Consider the following 16,237-nt stretch of genomic DNA (forward strand, 5'->3'; position numbering starts at 1 on the left):
CGCCTTTGTGAACTTACACGAGAGGGGCTTATTGGGAAAACCAAACTACCTCTTCTCTCCGCGTATCACTTCAAGGGAGAGGTTCATTTAACTGTCGAACCACACTATTCTTGGCCTTGGTGAACTCACAAGAAGGAGGTTCGTTGAGGAACCATACTACTTCCGCTCTTGGCTTAATCAATACAAGGGAGAGGTTCATTTAACTTGTAATGCAAACACACTTCTTAACTGAATAATCTTGGAATTTTATTTGGGTGACCTCGTTAAAAAACCCCACATGGGAAAAAATAGTGTCCCCTTTAAATGTGTACAGTGAAAATATCTTTTAACTAAAGTAAAAGTTAAGATTGGTCGCGTTCCAAGTGCGAGGGATCGCGTCGCCCTCTAACGTTTCGAGCCTGTATGCTCCATTCCCGAGGGCCTCCGTTACTCTGAAAGGGCCAGTCCACTTGAGAGATAACTTGTTTTCCAACTGGTAAGGCTGGGCCTTCCACATTACCAGGTCGGCGACCTGGAACTGCCGAGGTCTCAGCCTGGACTGAGGGGTAGTGTGGTAGGCCCACAGATTCTAGGGACTTCTTCCGCCCAGGTCCCCTTGGCTTTGTCCAGAGCTTCTCTTCAGACCTCTGAGCAGGACTCGGTTGGCCGATTCGACCTATCTGTTCGTCTGGGGTGTTCTACTGATGCGAACACCTGTTTCACTCCCAGCTCTGTACATAGCTTGCCCAATTGCTGGCTTGCAAATTGGGTATCGTTATCAGATACCAACCTCTTCGGTATTCCGAAACGACACACTATGTTTTTCCACACGAAGTGCTGGATTTTATGGGTTGTGATCTGTGCCACTGGCTTGGCCTCGATCCACTTCGTGAAATACTCTATGGACACCACGAGGTACTTCATCTGTCGTACTTCCAAAGGGAAAGGTAACAGAATATCGATCCCCTAGGTATGAAATGGCCATGGACTGTAGATCGACCTCAACTCCTCTGGGGGCGCTGTGTGCCAATCAACATGTTGTTGGCACTGCTTGCACCGCTAGGTGTACCTTGTGCAATCCTCTCTCATGGTTGGCCAGTAATACCCTACACGAATAGCCTTTGATGAGAGAGATCGGCCACCGATGTGGCTACCGCATATCCCTTCATGTAGCCCTGCCATGATGCATGTGCATTGTTTGCCGTCTACACATACTAGTATAGGATGGGTGAATCCGTGCCTGAACAACTTCCCATCGATCAGGGTGTACTTGCTCGAATTTTTCTTGATTTTTCGAGCTTCTGCGGGTTCTAACGGGAGTACTTCATCGGCCAAGTAGTGCTGGTAGGCCGTCATCCAGGTTTCTTCTGATTCCACCTGGTGAACTTGCGGCGCTATTTCCCCTACAACTGGGTACCTGCTTATTCTGGGTGGTCTTACCGTTTCTTATGTTAATGACCGATGGCTCCTCCTCGTCTCTTCCGATGTGATGACCTCACCTCTGGCCCCTGCAATACCTTGCTGACGAAGTAGATCGGCCTCTGCACCTGGTCTTGCTCATGCAATAGCACCGAACTGATCGCCTTCTCTGTCACTGTGAAGTATAAGCAGAGTGGGGTACCTAACTTTGGCTTGCACAACACTGGTGGACTGGCCATATACTACTTCAGCGTTACAAACGCCTCTTCGCACTCTCGGGTCCATACGAACCTACTGTTTCTGTTCAGGCACTCGAAATAAGGGTGCCCCTTATCTCCTCCTGCCGACACGAATCTGGACAAAGCGGCCATGCGCCCTGTTAATTGTTGCACTTCTTTCACTGAGATCGGGCTTCTCATAGCTATTATAGCAGCGTACTTCTTAGGATTTGCCTCTATCCCTCGTTCAGTGAGTAGAAATCCCAAGAACTTGCCTGCCTCAACCCCGAACACGCACTTCTTCGGGTCCAGGTTCAGCTTGTACTTCGCTATCGTGGTGAATAGCTCTTCCAGGTCTGCTACGTGTTGCTCCTTCTGCTGGGAGGTGACCACCATGTCATATACGTATGCTTGGACATTCCACCCTAACATGGGCGTTAGCACTCTGTCCATCAATTGCTGGTAGGTGGCCCCTGCGTTCTTTAGCCCAAAGAGCATGACCTTATAGCAATAGCAAGACAGTTCCTTCATGAATGCAGTCTTGCATTCGTCCTTGGGGTGCATCATGATCTGTTTGTTGAGGTACGTGAAGTCAACACACATTCTCCACTTTCCACTAGCCTTCTTTACTAGTACCACATTGGCTAGCCACTCGGGGTATTGAATCTCCCTGATGTGGCCAACCTTCAATAGCTTCTCTGTCTCCTCTCCTACGACCCGACGCCTTTCTTCATTGAATTTTCGCCTTCTCTGGTAGACAGGTCGGACCTGGGGGTCCATGGTGAGACAGTGACCCAGGAAGTCAAGGTCTATGTCGGGCATATCAGAGGCAGACCATGCGAAAGCGTCAAGGTGTCGTTCTATGACCTCAGCAACCTGATCCCGCGCCTCTTGGCTTCAAAACCACCCAAGTTTGAACGTCTTCCCGCCGATCTCTCTTTTTACCACGTCTCCAGCGGGCTCGGGTCGGTTCTCCCGGGCGATCTCTACGCGGGTCACCCCGTCTTCTTTTGGGGATTTGGTAGTGAAAGAAAAGACCCATCTCTTCGTTTTGAGGCTGTTTTCGTAGCACTTTTTCGCCTCCTTTTGGTCATATTTAATGGTGATCACCGCATCCTCAAGGGAAGACAACTTCATCTTCATATGCCTTGTGGAGGCAATTGCTCTTATCCTGTTTAAAGCTGGCCTACCTAACAGTATATTGTAAGCCGAGGGAGCGTTAACAACGAGATACCTGATGTTGGTAGTTCGCGAGATAGTGTTTACCTCCCCGTGGATAGGCACCTCGTGCCCCTGATCCGCCCCTGCAGTCGCTAACGCCTGGTCGTCCTGCAGCTCTTGAAGATAATCTTTCAAGAAACCGCTTTTCACTAGCTCATCTAGTTTGTGTGCCAAGGCCAAGCAATTACGTATGTAGTGGCTATTTGCCTAGTGGAACTCACACCAAGCGTTCTTGTTGGAGCCCATCTTCCTATCGGTCTTTGCTGGTATCTTCAGTCTTGTCGCTATGTTCGTGATAACGATCAACTCCTTGAGCTTCACTCAGAAATTATGCTTTGGGGGTGGGTCCCTTCGTGCACGAGTCCCGGCCTGGGCCCGTTCATAGGGTTTTCCCGCCCCTTCTTCTCTGTTGTCGCCTCGTGCAGCCGCTCGAGGTCAGACAGGATCGACGAGACCTTGTTTCTGCGTTACTCGATCATCTGCGACGATGTGTGCTAACGCTCGACATCTAATCTCCATGAATGTCTTCGGGTAGAACCTTAGCAGTGATTCACTGAAATGTCCAAGTAGCATTCCCTTGACAAAGGCATGCACTGTCATGGCCTCATCAGTGGTTTCAACCTCACCACTTGGACTCCGAACCTGTTCAGGTACTTCATGGACTCCCCTTGGTACTGTTTGACATAAAAAACGTCATAAGAAAGTCGGGTGGGGGCTTGGTTAACAAGGTACTGCTCCCTGAACAACGTTGCAAATTGGTCAAAGGTGGTGATGTGTCTGTCAGGAAGGCTAACGAACCATTCCAACATCGCGCCTGACAACGTGCTCATAAGCATCTTGCAGTACACAACGTCAGATCCTCCTGTGAGCATCATTTGGGTATAGAACGCTGTGAGATGGGCCTTTGGATCCTCTACTCCCATGAAGGAGACTTTCGGGCTTAGAGATGTTGTTGGTAATGTCGTATTCATGATCGCTTGTCAGAACAACATGGGACGTGCCCTAAGTGGTACAAGTGGGGCACGTTCGTCCGCTGCGCGCTCCCCTACTTGTTGCAGATCCCTGCGCAGTTCTTCATTGGCTCTGTGCAGTTTTGCGTTGTCCACTCGCGACACCGCTACTTCTGCTTCGAGGGCACACATTGTGTCCAAGGTTTGATGCGTGGTAATGTTGTCCCCTCCGGGGGGCACTCGGATCCAGCGATTCCTTGCCTCGTACTCCTCATGCTTCTAGTAAAGACTCCTAACGTGATTGCGAGTGGGACCTTTCTTTAACAGGCCCCACGGTTGGCGCCAAATGTTCTTGTCGGTTGACTCCCTTTGCCAGTTGGCTCCAACAACTGCGTTGGCCCTTCGAACTTGCCTGAGAATCGTGCCTTCTTTATCAATAAACCTCTCATCTGGAAAGACAAAGGGGCGCCCTAGCGGCCATTTGCACTCCGACGCTCAAGTCAGTATTAGGGCAAAGAAACAACAAGGGTGTATATTAACTTCAGTCTTAGAAACTGCGTACCTTACTAGGGTTCTTGGCACCCTTTATATAGGCTGAAACTAGGGTTTACCTTTGTGTCGTTACCGTTATCTAGGGTTCCTTGGAAAATGTTCTTGTGCTGCTGTTTAGGCAATCTTAGCGTATCTGGCACATGGAACCTTCCTTAATTGGAGTGCAATGAATAATCAGAGTGGCCATTTGGGTACCAACTTGTGCACGTATTCTCTAACGCCATCTGCTTCGTGGGTGCCCTAAGTATTCATGTGCCATGCATGCAGCTTCCATGGAAACCCTAACCCTAATGGGCTTTAACGCCTCCCAAGATTATCCTCACGTGCTACGCCTTCATGTGTCATACACACCACATGCATGGATTCCTCGTGACTTAGGCTTTCCACATATCTCATGTCTTTAACTGTTAACTTATCATAACTCTTAGGCCAATCTTACGTGGCCTTCTACAACGTTCAGACGATCGATGTCTGATCTTTTTCCTTTACTGGCGAGGTTCGATATCGATCTCCAATGTTGGGTTTAGAATACTACTGTCCAAAGACTAACCAATCCCCTGGTAAGTGCGTCTGGGGTCCACCTCGTGGCCCCTCTTCCATCACCAAGCATCGGTGCGCGATGTCTGAGGTCAGTCTCTAGGTCGACGACCGAGGACTGGTCGGGACAGGAAGAAAGCTTATGGTGATAGACAAGAGTGAACGCACCACTTGGAGTGTGGATTCTCAAAGATAAGTGAGAAGGGTCGCCACTTGAAAAGCTCTCACTCTCAAAAGATAAGACCTAAGCTAGGAGATCACAAGTCTCACACAATATTTGCAGAGTTTTCCTTCTATTTCAAAAATTTCAATATGGGAATACATGGAGTAAAGCACACTATTTTTAGAAATGAGTGCCTTGGAAAACAATATAAGCAAGGGTAGGATGGTAAAAGAGTGAGGGGCGGCCTTTAGGGTTTGACTAAGTCAAAACCGCATCCTAGGCTTGTTCTTCTAGAAGCTAGGTCAACTTTCCTAAACCTAGATGCCTTCTCTTGAAAAAGTGAGCTTGCACTAGTACAAAATTTTAAAACAACGACCCATTATTTAATGTGTTTCAATGGTTGGACGTTGTCTTTCAAAACGCGGTGGCATTTTTTAAATTAACTTGATTTAAGAAGGCGGCTACTACAAAAAGTCGCATTCTTAAATCAAGCGCTTTATTTAAGAATGCGGCTATTACAAATAACCGCCTTCTTAAAACCTTTTTTACCCTAACTCAGAAGTGCGCCACTTACGTTTTTATACTCTCCTTTCTCTTGCTCTTTGTTTCTCTTATGTGCTTCCTTCATTAACTTTGCTTCCTTTTTTCTTCCTCTCTTCTTTTCATTGTCTTCGTGCCACACTACAAAAAAACGTGTATGTGGAGGCAGTTATTTTCGTAAAAAGTGGCGTTTTTAACCATCGCATTATACGTCTGTGGCGGTACCGCGTACCGCCAGAATTCCTGCCGCCACAAAGTTTAATGTGGCGGTCAATTGAGAACCGTTGTAGCAGACGCCATATTATGCATGGTATAAAGTGGCGGTTTTAAGCGTGTAATTTGAGTCAATTATAAATGTCGTAATTTTAAAACTGGGTAAACCAATTCTAACGTAAATATTGGCAGTTTTAACCGCCACTTAATACAGTATAGTATGACATTTATAATGCCTTTATAACAGTCATAATTCGAATATTAAATATTTAATTTTATTTTTAATATTTATAATAATTTATTTAATTCTATTTTATAATTTGATTTCATAATATTATTTAATTCATATTATAATTGAATTTCAGTACACAATTAAATTTCATAATATAACTAAATTATAATATAAACAAATTTTATAATATAATTTATAATTAAAATTGATAAATATAATAATTAAAAGATAACTTCATTCACTCATTGAGAGAACAAAGTTGATAATATTAAACTAATCCAAATAACAAGTAAATTAAATTGTCAAAATATTAATAGCTCCATATTTGAACATGTACCGCCCTGGTGGACGGGTGTGATGACGTGGCATCCTGCTACAGTGTAGGCGTGTTGACAAGGCGCCAGGTTGGCAGATGGGAAGGAAGTCGGGAGGCACGTGTGGTCGCCGATTGTTAAGTTGGCGTGTTCCGATTTCCAGTTTACCAGAATAGGCGATCGCCAGGTTGAAGGTGAAGTCGCCAGATGTAGACTCAGGCGACCAGGCAGTCGGAGATCGCCAGAATAATCACATCGCCGAAGATGAAGGAGAAGCAGATTATGAAGGCGGCCGACGAGACCACAGGGAAGGTGTATGAAGGCCCTAACTCGCCAGTTTCAGTAGAGATCGCACTCCTGAGTTAGCTATGCACTGGGTAGTACCATGCATAGGTAACTTAGCCAAAATGAGAGTAGAAGCAGCGCCAAGTCAGGGAGCCTCCAGATGATGGCACGTGTACGGTTGGATACGAGCCACGTGTCCAAGTCAGTAACTGCCAGGAGAGAGAAAATCACCAGGTATATAAGAGCTCTTAACGAACTTTCTGAGGTATGCACGTTCAGTTGATACACTTTACGCTTGCGAGTGACAGAGCTGTTGTGAGAGAGAGTTTTTGCACGGTTCTCGTTCTTAGTATTTGGTGATACCGTCACTGACTTGAGCGTCGGAGTGCGATCGGCCGCAGCGGCGCCGTATCGTTTCTTTGCAGGTTCTTGAGATAGATCCAGAGGAGGAACGGAAGTGAGAAGCGGCGCGCACGTCGATCCTTGAAGAGGCATTCTCCAGCGCTCCGGTCAACAGGCAGGATCAGAACATATTACAAGTGGAGTCCTAGTCCTAATTTGTCTTGCTACCCCCACTTGATCTTATAATATTTTGGTTTGGTGATGGAGCACCACTTCGAACCTCGGATATCTGAAATAAATAAAAAATACACCAAAGTAAATGCACAATATTTTTAAATATGAGAACATATTCCTCCAAAATTCTTCAAGCTCCGTACAAAAATATGCACTCTATTATATGAAGGTAATAAAATTAAAATAAGGCAACTAATAAAAATCAACATTAGTTATAAGTTTAGGATTTACCTTTAGATTCATGACAATCTAAATAATAAAGCAATAACCAAATTAATAGATCAATAATATACATATTTATATTCATTTTCAATTAATAGATTATTTTTTTCAACTTCTACCTAATTTATATGATCTTTATAATTAAATATTGAAAAAAATTGAATGGATATAGAAAAAGTTCTTTAGAATTAAATAAAAAAAAATAGTTGTTATTTATTTTCAATATTTAAAAAATGAACAAAGGCAACAATATTATTATAAAAATATAATGTTTAAGTTAATCACAATTTAAATTAATTTTTAAAAAGGAAAAATTAAATTCTTAAGTATTATTTAAAGCAATTAAATAAAATATTTATACATTTAAACATTGTTATGTTATTTTATAGCAATAAATGTATATTTGAATAACAATGAATAAATGTGTACGGTTATTCGATTTTTAGTAACAATACTATCACAGGAGATATTCATAATTATTGTTATTATAATAAGAAATATTAACTTTATTTTCAAGTATTTAAAAAGTTAAAATTCAATTTAGTCAATTTAGAAAGAAAATAAGAAAATACTAAATATGACTTAATTTTTACTTCACCACAGCTAAATATTTGAAAAAAGTGATAGATAACAGAGAAAGATGTGAAAAGAGTAATTGACCATAACAGATAAAAATATATAAAGTATTTTTATCAAATATATGAAAGAAAAGCTTAACAAAAGTGATATTCTATTATAGATCATTCATGCCTTGAAGCATCATTGAAAAAATAGCAACCGATTATCCTTATATTACACATAATTGAATAATTAGAATATTTCAAAGTGAACTTAAGTACAAATTAAATTCTTGACAAAATTTCAAATGCAAATATATGACCAAATACCCATTGCAGGAGATGTCAGAATATAACGAAGTCCCTAAAAAACACATTGAGATATGGTCAATGGTACATGATAAAACTAGAAAGCTTCAAGAATCTTGATATTTCCACTTTTTCTAATGCAACCAAGTATTATCAGTTCATGCTAACCTGGTAAGGTAATAAAGGCATCTGAATGCTTGACTATCTCTGCCTTCCTTTGATGCATATCAGCTACCACCTTTACTTCTCCCACTGTTTCACCATTTAGCTGCAGAAGGAACCATTGCACAGGGGATGAAGCAGATAAAAAGATCAACAAAGTAAAGAGAAAAGGAGCAGCTAAACAATTATGAGAGTTGAAGGATTGTTTATTTCATGCTTTACCTAGATATACAGACATCAATAATTTATAATCCAAGGGATTGAAACCAAAAACCAAAAACAAAACCAACAGAAAGAAAACCTATTCACAGTGGGAAATAAGAAACACTTACTTTTTTCTTTCTGTGTTAGGGGAAACAAGAAACATAAGGAGAAAAAAAAAACAAAGAGATAGATTGACAGACTCATACATTATGTGTTGGAAAAAGAAATAGATTGACAGACTCATACTCATTTCATTTGCCAACCTTTTGAATAGATTTTTTAAATATTTCATCTCACACTTGAATTTTTTAAAATAAATAATTGACCAATGCATTTATCTCCACTGCAGCGAATGAATTCAACCTTCACGTTATGATATAATTCTGCGTCGTACCTCCGTAAATCCGCTTTTGTCACGATTTACTTAGATCAAATGAATCAGTTCTTCACTGGATCAATTTTCTCTAAATTTACTTCGCTGCAACCCAACATACTTTGCAAGCGTAAAAGTGAATCCAGCAAAATTTGTGATAACATAACCTAATCCAAATCAATAGATATATCTAATTGCAATGTCCCTATAATTTCACTAGAAATACTTATTAAAAAAATGAGAAACAGTGACTACAAAATGATTAAATTACAAAACAATATACAAATAAATCATGAGAGTAGAATCCGGGAACCTGTAGGCCTTTGAATTTGAGGTAAACTTCAGAACTCGGTTCACTCTACAAAATAAAAGCACAACAAACATGTAATTTTGTAAAGAGTGTGCGTTGCACAATCAATGAACAAGAATCAGAAGTACGATTTCAAACAATTTCAACCTATAATGATTTCGAACAATAGATTCCCAAGACAGAGGTTTAGGGTACGCGAGCACAAACCTGAAACAACCTTGCGTGGAGGCGGCAATGGCAGACAGAGGAGTGAGCGTTAGGGTTTCGTGAAGGTAAGAGGAACAACCTTACGCGGAGGCGGCAATGGCAGACAGAGGAGTGAACATTATGGTTCTGTGAAGGTCAGAGGAAGGGTTTGTGAAGGTCGCGTAAGGGTTTCGTAAAGGTCGCGTGAGGGTTTCATGAAGGTTGCCTGGGGGTTTCGTGAAGTTCGCGTAAGGGTCGTGAAGGTCGCGTTAGCAGGCAAAGAGAGGATAGAGTTAGCAGAGAGGGGGAAGACACGCTGGTTTCCAAAGAGTTGGAGGTAACACTGGTTTCCAAAACAAAATGATTTTCCAACAAGTTTTAAAATTAAATAAATAAATAAAATAAAGAGGAATGGTGTAAGAGGGAAAGCAAACGCGGGAATTTTATTCTGAAGGATAATTGTGGCAGTTAAAGATGACATATTCTAAAGGATCATTGTGGCGGTTACTAAGATGTCGTATTATACGGCAAATTATGGCGGTTATTAATAACCGCCATATTAAAACCACCACTTTATACATAATTTTTTGTAGTGCCATTGGTAAGCATTGTCTTCCTCTCTTCTTCTTCACCATTGATTTTTGTATGTTTTTCGTTTTTCTTATGTTTTGTCTTATGCCATTCTTAAGGTCACTGTTTCATTGGGAGGGTTTTTGTTTCCCCTCTACTATGCCTTCCTCGTCGTTGTTGATGCCTTGCTCCGTCGTGTATTTTCATTTCATTGCGAAATTTTTATTTGTGTTTTATGGAATTTTATTTATGTTCTTGGTTATAAGGCCTTCTAATGTTTGTATTTTTTTTTTTTATTCAGAACATCTCAGATTCAGATTGGGATAAAATGCTAAGAATGTGAAGAGGTATGATATGGATGCACCAAGAGATCAAAAGAAATGCTAAAGTAATGACCTGTTGTTCAAAAAATATAAAAGTTGAGAACTTTGATTAGAAACCCAAACAACAACGAAAAAGTAAAGAAACCCTAAACGTGATTCGTAAATGCAATTTATAAATGCAGTTATGGTAAATAGCCGCATTTACGAATGCTGCTAAATAGTCGCCTTCTTATCTCTTTGATTTAAGACTACGTGTACATCAAATGCGGCTATATAACTGGCGTTTTAAATTGAAAATAATCGTCGTTGTTTTGCCTTTCTGCACCAGTGTTGGAACAAACTCATTTCACTAAGAACACTCTCTTTTATGCTATATGAACCTACTCTAGCCTATCTTGCTATTTGGACCCCTAAAGTGAGCCCAAACTATCTACAACATGTTTTATTTTTAAGAAGATCAGAAGAAAGAACATTTGGTGTTCTGGTCTATGCCTAGTTCTTCCTCTGGTGAGGTCCATTAGATCTTTGGTGGGGTCTTGACTTGATTGTTGAGATGAATGCTCATAATATGAATGGTCTCTTGAGTCCTTGGTCATCTTCTTGTCTACTTGGATTGTATCATGCCCCCGGAGTTTGAGAGAATTTGACCTCAAATTTAGAACTCCTGCAGATAACATAGTTATTTTGTTCACATATAAGATATTGCAAGGTGTGAAATGTGAAGTAAACTTATGTTCCTTAAGTTTGGGGAGTTCAAAAAGGGAAAGCTCTACATAGAAGTCATGTTGGGATAGAATATTTGGGGATGAAAGGACTTTTTGATGAAAATCCTCTTAGAAGGTGAAAACGCTTAAGACGTCTTTGAATTTCATCCCAAAACTTCTTTGTCCAAGATGTCAAGTATTGACATTTATTAGGTAATGAAAAAGACAAGGAAGAGGAACACCTTGGACGTGCAGTTTGCAGGCCGACACAGGTCAACATGATTGCTTTTGCAATGTAAGGTGATATCTTGTGACCCGCTTTATTTTTTCTCTCTTTATCTTTTTCATTTTCTCTTTTGTTTTTCATTTTTATTTGGTCCTTATTCTCCCCGATAGACTCAGCCGCCGTTGACTTCAGAGGCAGATGGTGGCTCCTCCTATTTCTGGTGGTTTCTGCTCTCTTTCTCGGGTGATAGAGAATGGCTCCGTTTAAACAGAGGGGGGGCTACCTGTTGATTGCACTCTGACAATCAAGTCAGTACTGGGCTAAGAAACAATAAGTATGTAAAGCAGTTTCAGTCTTAGAAACGACGTACCTTTCTAGGGTTCTTACCACCCTTTTTATAGGTTGTATCTAGGTCAACTTCCCTGTCCCACGAGGATCTTTCCTTAAGTGGAATTAGGGTTACTAGTAAGGCGTCCTGTTGTATGTTGCACAAGCTTAGCGCACAGGACTTTCCTCTTCTGGAGTGCAAAATCTTAACAGTATGGCCGCCACGGTACCAACTCATGCACCAGCGCTGCGGGGCCATCTGTTCTATAGGTTCCCTAATTATTCACATGTCATGCATGCAGTCCTTCCCTAGAAACCCTAACCCTCATGGGCCTTAGCGCCTCCAAGGAATACTTCCTTGTGCTAGACTTGAACGTACTATACACACCACATGCATGAACCCTCCCGTGATTTAGGTCTTTCTTATATCTGGATGATAAATCATTATTATTTATGGGGCCCACTTACGTGGCCCATCAATGCGACCAGACCACCGAGGTCTGATGTCAATGTCTGATGCTGATATCTGAGGTCTGGCCAGTACACAAGCCCCCCAGGCTCGAGTTGTAACTTGTTTCAGCGAAGAGGCTAAGTGATCGCCCACGGTGACCTACGTGGTGAACGAGTGACAAGACGTACACAGTGCGCTGAGGTGACACCTCACCATACTTTTTCACTAGTGTACACGTGGCAAGATCAACTGATGGAAGAGGCCCCAACACCAACCCTTGGAGAGGCGATCAAAATGCTACATTGAGGCAACCACTAGAGTCATAGTCCAAGAGGGGTCAAAATGACACTTTTTACATGCCATAAACTCTAGTGTGCATTAGCTTTTTACTTTCTAGTCAAAGTAGCATAGGATTTCTCTTTTGTAAGATTGTTTTAATTGTAATTAGGAAGAAAGTTGGTTTCTAAAAACCAACCTAAGTTAGCTTACGGTTTCTAGAAACTACAAAGCTAACTTAGGCCAGTCATTTTTAGGCTTAGAAGCACCAATAGTCACTTTTGGTTCACGCTTACCATGTGACTTTCTAGTTGCCACATTTACATTTCATTTGGCTAGCATTCCATGGCCATTAACTCTTCATTTCTGGTCCTCCAAGGCTATATAAGGAGGAGCTTGCCTCATGTTTTCTCAAGATTATTTTGAGTAATGAAATGCTTCCAAAATGTGCCATTCTTACTCCCTTGCCTAAAATCTCTTAGGATTTAGGTCTTAATCTTCAAACCTTTCACCTACAAAGAGAGTTGGCCGAACCTCTCTCACTCTCCTTCTTCTCATGCACCTCCAAGGCTACCACAACTCTTAGGAGAGCCTTGTTCCACCAACAATCCATTGAAGCTTCCGCAACTTCCACCACAAAAACCGCAAGTTGAAGAGCTCAAGCTATCATTTGGTATCTAGAGTTATGGTCTTCAAGAGATAAGTGTCTCTTTTCAATTTTCTGTTTGAGTACTTATTTTCATGTTGTTCATCTCTTGTTCATGTTGTCTTGCTGTTTTTACATTTTTAATTTGATTTAGATGTTGTTTTAAGCATTTCAATTGGTAGAAATTGTTCAAATTGTTCTTGTGCACCTTATTTTCAATTTTTGTGTAGGAATCTATGGTGAATTGTGTAGCTGTTTTGATTTTAGGTTACTTGAGTCTTGTTTGAATTTTTTTCCGGTTCATATGATGTTCTTGAGTCATTTTATTTTCTGAATCTATATGTGTTGTCTAGTCATGTAATTCCAAGAATGTCAACAAATCTTCGTAGTACTTTTCTTGATTCATTTGTTTCTTGTTTTGAATTGAGTGTTTAATTTGAATTCTGACTTGATTTGTTCCTTTGGTGCATTTTTCCTTTTAGTTTGAGTTCATATTTGTATGATAGATCCATAAAAATTCCTATAACATTCACTCCATTGTGTTTTTGAAGTTTCTTTTTTTGTTTTTAATTCGAGAATTAGGATTCCTCTGTTTTTACAAATTCTGTACTGCCGGTTTTGTGTTATGAAAATTAAATGCGTTGAAGAAGAAAAAAAGAATTCGTCGAAAAGACAAAATAGAAAAAAAAGATAAATCACACAAAAAAAGTGTGCATTCTGGCGCTAAAACTGGCGGTAATTGGACATTGATTTTGAAAACTTTATCACAATTAATTGGTGCATGTTTTTGGTGTGATTCCAACGCCAAAAGTTTTCTAAGAAACTGAATCGTTTGTGTTTAAATTTTCAGAAGCAAATTCAAAATAGCCAGCTCAGCATAAATATTTTAAGTCACGCTTTCTGAACCTGGAATTTTTCAGTAGTGCTGTTTTGGTTTTTCAAAACAATTCTAGTGCCATTCTTTAGGTTCCCTTTGTGTGCCAACCTTTGTTGAGTGCCTATTTTTTATTTTGCTTGTCCAATATCATTCTAAACTCTTTCTAGTTGTGTCATATCATTAAATCCAATTTTTGTGGTGCTGTTTTTAAAATTTAATTGTTTCTTGCTTTCTTTTCTTGACCTCTATATTGTTGGTGGATAAATTTCAATTGGTGCTTGTTAAGTGGAAATTGACTTGAGGAGAGTCTAGCTCTACTTAGTAGGTACTGTTTTGGAGAATTTAATTGCTTAAATCATAAGAGGTTCAAGGCAAGGAGCAGCAACAAATACAAATACCAAAAACAAACCATACACTTTGAAGGACACAACAAAGAAGAGCAAAAACAAGCCAAATGAGTGCATAGATTAGCAAGCTGAAATTAAATTTGTGCAATTCAATTTCTTTGCATTTCTTGAGTTGTAATTACATTTCACTTTTGTTAATTAGTGGATTAATCATGATTAGACGGTGAGTGTGTCTTCAAAGGCTCAAAGTGTCTAAGAAGCCTCACCTAGGAAACAACTAGTTTAAGCTTTGTAGATTAGCCATTGTTAATTGTGTTAGCTAGATTGCTTTACGTTAATCTTTGCTTAGCTTTGCTTAAATTTGCTTACGTGTATCTTTTGTTTAAAGCTTTGATAAATTGCTTTATTTGTTAAATAGTTTGCATTGTTTTTCTTGCATAAAATTTGATTTTTCATTCCTCATTGTGTTCTAAGTAGTTTACTTAGAAAAAGAATTGTGTGAAGTTTTTGAGGGATAGTTTTTGGCTAAGGCAAGACTTGGTACTTAAGTAGTCCTTAGTGACTCACCTCTCTTACCTGGAAAGCTACCTTCACTAACTTTCCTCTTCTTTCTTGAAGTAAAGCACTTTTAAACACAAAGTTTTAGTCATGTCTTCTCACTCCTCTAAATCTAATGAAAGTGATATGAAGTCCATTAAATCTCTTTTAAAACAATTTGCCAAGGACTTTCAAACACTCTCATATAGACAATTGGATAATGAGGCCAAAATTAACGAATTGACTAAAGCAAAGGATGAGAATTCTCAAAAATAAAATAAAAAATACATTCTCATGCATCTATCTCTAAAGATCATGATTCTCTTGGGGAGGAAAGCCTTAGGATAAGTGAGTATTATCAACCACCCGCTAGGAGACATAGAAGAGATATAAGAGAACAAAAGAGCCCAAGAGAGGTTAGGGTAGACCTACCCGATTTCCATGGAAAAGAAGATGTAGAAGTATACTTAGATTGGGAAATGAAGGTAGAACAACTTTTTGCTTGCCATAGAGTGAGTGAAGAAAGAAAAGTGCCCCTAGCCACGCTTAGTTTTCAAGGAAATGCTATGTATTGGTGGACATTTATAGAAAGAGATAGGCGTCATCATAGGGAGCCTCCCATAGAATATTGGAATGACCTTAGGGGAGCCCTAAGACGCCGCCATATACCCTCCTACTACAATAGGGAGTTAATGGACAAGCTCTAGAGATTCCAACAAAGAAATATAAGTGTAGAGGAGTATAGGCAAAAGATTGAGCTTTATATGATGAGAGCCTCCATTAGGGAGGATGAAACCACCACCATAGCTAGATTCCTAAGTGGGCTCAATGTTGAGATAAGAGATAGGGTTGAACTTCTACCTTATCAAGACTTGAATGATTTGGTTCAACTTTGTATTAAAGTTGAACAACAAAATTTAAGAAAAGCTTCAAGTCAAAGAGTAGGTTCATATCCTAACTCCTATCCCAAGAGAGATTTTAAAGGGGAGGAGAGTACATCTAAGGAAACACCAAAAGAGACTCCTAAACCCTTAGGCAAGGACACCTTCACTCCACCCATTCACACTAGGGATGTTAAATGTTTTAAATGCTATGGAAGAGGACATGTGCAAGCACAATGTCCAAACCAAAGAACCTTGTTTTTGAAAGGTAAAGATGAATATACTAGTTGTGAAGACAAACCTAGTGAGAAAAATCAAGGGGGATAAGAAGAAAGAGTGTATCCTTTAGATGGGGAACTAATGATGATTAAAAGAACCCTCAACAATCAACCTAGTGCAACCATGGAAACACAAAGAGAGAACATCTTTCACACAAGATGTAAAGTTTTAGAAAACATATGTTCTCTCATTATGGATAGTGGTTCAAGCTGCAATTGTTGTAACACTTGATTGGTTGAAAAATTAAATCTACAAGTAGTCCCTCATCCTA

Source organism: Phaseolus vulgaris, chromosome 7 (assembly GCF_051622355.1).
Source record: "Phaseolus vulgaris cultivar YP4 chromosome 7, ASM5162235v1, whole genome shotgun sequence".
Taxonomy (NCBI): domain Eukaryota; kingdom Viridiplantae; phylum Streptophyta; class Magnoliopsida; order Fabales; family Fabaceae; genus Phaseolus; species Phaseolus vulgaris.